The 4927-nt window shown below is 41.1% G+C and overlaps 1 pseudogene; it reads left to right on the top strand.

The window, feature by feature from the left end:
* The window catches only part of LOC107599957 (uncharacterized), a 10602-nt pseudogene extending 5833 nt beyond the window's left edge, over positions 1-4769 (top strand).
* The last annotated feature ends 158 nt before the right edge of the window (positions 4770-4927 follow it).

The following is a 4927-nucleotide window of genomic DNA, read 5'->3' as shown; positions in this document are numbered from 1 at the left end:
ATATATATATATATATATATATATATATATATATAAAATAAAAATTTTTTTAATCCAAATACAAAAGCGAAAAAATACCAAGATGTATACCGTATATCGCAAATAGGCCAAAAAATACAGAGATATTAATTTTTGCCCATTCCGCCCAGCCCTAGTCCCTTTGTGTTTGACTACAAAGACTGGTTTACGACTTTTTTGTTAATAAACATTCAGAAAATCCATCTTGTGCTTGGTTGGTGTTAAGGCAGCCTTAAACAGCATTAACTGAAATAGGAGCGGATCAGAGTTTGGAATGAGCCGTTGCAACCTCCGGGGGCTGATTTTGTGCTGCTACCACAGGGCTTTAAGCCTGGTGAATGTGGCTTACTTTGGTTGTTATAGCAACAGTCTCACATATCGCTCGGCACGTTTACAGTCCACTTCTCACTACAGTTACAGATGTCACTAGAGTTCACATGCTTTTTAAATTAGTCTAAATTATCGAATACCGCTAAACTGTAGTGATTTCATCACTTCTTGTCACCTCAGAAAAATTTAATCTATGCTTTTGTTGGGCAAGGTCGCAACCCTAATTAGCTTTAAAGGAATGTTCATGGTCCAATACAAGAGAAGCTCAATCAACAACATTTATGGCATAATGTTGATTATCACAAAAAATTATTTAGACTCGTCCTTTACAATGTTTTTTACAAGATTTAAAAGCAGAAATGCTTAGAATTTTATGAATAAACTCTTCTGTTCAAATTTGGGTATAATTTGTGCTATTACGCTGTTCTTATAATTTTTACGGTTGTTTTAGGTGTAACTTTGTCTTGGCATTTGAATTTAACTATACACAGAAAAGGTTAATAAGTGATTTTTTTTCTCGAAAGTCATGTTTACACACATACTATTTATGTCTTGTGAAACAGTGAGTATTTTACAGTTTGTGGATTGACCCAATTCACTTCCATTGTAAGTATCTCACTGTAACCCAGATTTTTTGCCCTTACAGAAAAAGAGAGAAAAGTGAAAACCATTTTTTTGTTTAACAAAAAAGCTTAACTTGTATTGAATGCGTCCTGTAGTCCTGTAAAAGCTTATTTCCATCTTTAACACAAGATTTCATTTTTCTGCTTTTCCATGACCGATCATGCCACTGCAGAATAACCCAGGTGCCTAGGTCTCAAATCACCGTCCCTCAGCATTAGATGAAATAACAGGCGTGAATTGGAAAGGTCCTCCCTCTGGTAAAGCCGAATGGCCTCTGGAGAGATAGAGTCGCTGACAGCTGAAAAAGCCTAACAGAACCCAGCATTCTTCTCAGCGGATTAATGAGCTCACACTCCTGCCTGTGTGCTTTTCTGATAAAAGCTTTTTTCTCGAAAGCCAGTCACCACAGGGATCCTAGGGAGCCTGTTGCTAGGATGGCCTCAGACACAACATAATTTTTATTTAAAAATACACACAGTCAACATAATCGGAATTTTGCACAATTTGTGCATTTGATGAACATAAACTAAAAACATGCATTTAGCTCAACTGTCTGCACCCTCTGTGATTGTGATTTCTCTTTACAGTCTGAAAACAGCGGCTGCTTTAAAAAGCTATTTCATACTGAGTTCTCTCTTTAACTGCTGTTAAATACTTTGTTAAATGGGTCATATGATGCGATTTCATTTTTTCCTTTCTCTTTGGAGTGTTACAAGCTATTGGTGCATAAAGAAGATCTGTAAATTTGCAAAGACTAAAGTCTCAAATCCAAAGAGATATTCTTTATAAAAGTTAAGAGTCAGCCACACCTACCTAAAACGGCTCGTTTGAACACGCCCCCACATATCTACCTCACTATGTGGGAAGATTTGCATAACGCTGCCCAAATGTTCACGCAAAGAAAGAAGGCGTAACTTTTATTCTCACTGTAGTATTGTTGCCGCTGCAGCCATGTCCTGAAGACGCTGTGTGTTTTGTTGTGAAAGCGAAACTACTTTGTTTGGTCTTCCAAAAGAGTGCCTGGAGCTGATCCGTGCTGGTCGCTGAGGAAATACATCAACTTAGTGCTGTGGATCACCGGATCGGCTTTCACCGCTTTCAACGCTCCTTCGCCGGGACCGCCGTTCTCGACTCTGCCGCCTCAGCTCACTCTTGCCGGCTTCAGCTCATGCTAACCCGGGGCTTTTGCTCACGCTAGGCTGCTGTGTTTTTCGTTGTGAAAGCGAAACTACTTTGTTTGGTCTTCCAAAAGAGGACGATATCCGCTTCGTCATGCCTAGAGCTGATCTGTGCTGGTCGCTGAGGGAATACATCAACTTAGTGCTGTGGATCGCTGGCACATTTTATGGAGGACTGTTTACTGATCCTGGGAGAGTAACGTTAGACCTGTTTTATTTTTTTTCCCCAAATTCTGTTTTATTTTTTTCCCCCAAATTCTGTTTTATTTTTTTTAAACTAAACCGTTTTAACTTTTTTTAAACTTACCATATTAAACAGCAATTTTTAAAAAGTTTAACAAAAATTTAATTTTAAGGCCCTATTAAATGTTTTATTTTTACCAAATGTAGTTTTCCATTAATTTGAATGATTTCATTAAATAATAATAAACAAAAGAACCTCTAATTAATTCATTTTATAAAAAAATATAAAATAATATATATATGTATATATATTTTTACGGAAATACTGTGTTGTGTATTTACTTTTTTCTGCTAAATAAATCAAGTGGAATTGGGAGGGGTGGCGGTACTGGTCTACTTATCTCAAATTAATGGAAATTTGATCTTCTACCATCTATTATAGGCAACAGTTCATTTGAATCACATACAATTACTATTACCCACCCTGTTAAAATCCACTTTGTAGTTGTTTATTGTAGCAAAGATCATAGTTTGGGAAGAAGGAGGTGGGAACCGGCGAACATTCAAAGAAACTTTAATAAAATAAACAAATACAAAATAGCGCGACAGCCCCTCGCGGATGACTGTCGCGCACAAACGAAGCCAAAACACAAAATAAACTTCAGGCCTGGTCCTCTCTCCTTTCACTGTCATCACTCCTCCTTTTTATCCTTCCGGAGCTCCTCCGTGAGACTCGAGACCGGTGAGTGGTGCATTATCAATTACTCCACCGACCTCGCTCCGTTCTCACGGCTCTCGGCCCCGCCCCACTCGTCACATTTATCATCCCCCCAGGTCAACTGGGTAACTTTTTGGAGGAGTTGGATGTGTTACTATCAAATTTTCCTGAGGACGGTACTCCTCTGGTACTGCTCGGTGACTTCAACATCCACCTAGAAAAACCCCAGACTTCTGACTTCAACACTCTGCTCGCCTCATTTGATCTCAAGCGAGTGTCTACTACGGCTACTCACAAATCAGGTAACCACCTGGACCTCATCTACACACGATATTGCTCCACTGACAACACTTTAGTTACTCCATTACACACCTCAGACCCCTTCCTCATCACATCTAACCTCACACTAACTCCTGACATAGCACACACTCCTCCGCAGGTCACCTTTCGGCATAACCTACGCTCACTCTCTCCCTCTCGCATATCCTCTATGGTTTCTTCCTCACTTCCTTGACCCTCTCAGTTTTCAGCACTGGACACAAACAGTGTTACTGACACTCTTTGCTCCACTCTAACATCTTGCTTAGACAACTTTTGCCCCCTTTCATCCAGACCAGCACGTACTACCCCCTCTGCCCCCTGGCTCTGCTTCCAAATCCTCAGTACTCATCTTGCTGGACTGTCTGCTGCTTTTGACACAGTTAACCACCAGATCCTCCTGTCCACCCTCATAAAGATGGGCATCTCAGGAACCACACTCCAGTGGTTCAAGTCTTACCTCTCAGGTAGGTCTTTCAGGGTGTCTTGGAGGGGTGAGGTTTCTAAGTCACAACTTCTTGCTACTGGGGTTCCTCATGTTCTTCTCCATCTACATGTCATCATTAGGATCTGTCATTCAGAAGCATGGCTTTTCTTATCACTGCTATGCTGATGACACTCAACCAGATGATCAGACTGTAGCTGTTTGCATTGCAGCCTGTCTGAGAGACATTTCTAGCTGGATGAAGGACCATCACCTTCAACTCAACCTTGCTAAGGCAGAACTGCTCGTAGTCTCAGCCAACCCAGCACTTCATCACAACTTCTCTATACAGCTGGGTTCGTCAACCATAATCCCTTCCAGGACAGCCAGGAACCTTGTAGTTGTGATCGATGATCAGTTAAGCTTCACAGACCATATTGCTTCAACGGCCCGGTCCTGCAGATTTGCCTTTTACAACATTAGGAAGATTAAACCCTTCCTATCAGAGCAAGCTGCACAACTCCTTGTCCAATCTCTTGTTCTCTCCAGACTGGACTATTGTACTGCTCTCTTGGCAGGCCTTCCCGCATGTACTATCAAGCCTCTGCAACTGATCCAGAATGCAGCAGTGAGAGTGGTCTTTAACGAGCTGAAAAAAGCTCACGTTACACCTCTCTTCATCAGTTTACACTGGCTACCATTAGCTGCTCGCATCAAATTCAAGGTACTGATGTTTGCCTACAAGACAACAACTGGCGCTGCACCAATATACCTAAACTCACTAGTTCAAACTTATGCGCCCTCCAGAAGCTTACGTTCTGCAAGTGAACGACGCCATGTGGTGCCATCCCAAAGAGGCACAAAATCACTATCACGGACCTTTTCCTGGACTGTGCCCAGCTGGTGGAATGACCTCCCTATCTCAATTCGAACAGCTGAGTCTTTGGCCATTTTCAAAAAACGTCTAAAGACACATCTTTTTCGCCAGCACCTGACAAACTAATACTAGCACTTACCTATTCCATTCTATTCTGTTCTATTCTATTCTATTCTATAAAAAAAACCCTAGCTATGTGTACTGTGCTAGACTAACTGAGACTTGTCACAGCACTTGTATACTGTTGCTCTCTCATT

This window comes from Sinocyclocheilus grahami, unplaced genomic scaffold (assembly GCF_001515645.1).
Source record: "Sinocyclocheilus grahami isolate Dianchi unplaced genomic scaffold, SAMN03320097.WGS_v1.1 scaffold275.1, whole genome shotgun sequence".
Classification (NCBI taxonomy): Eukaryota; Metazoa; Chordata; class Actinopteri; order Cypriniformes; family Cyprinidae; genus Sinocyclocheilus; species Sinocyclocheilus grahami.
This window is presented reverse-complemented; position numbering and strand designations above follow the sequence as displayed.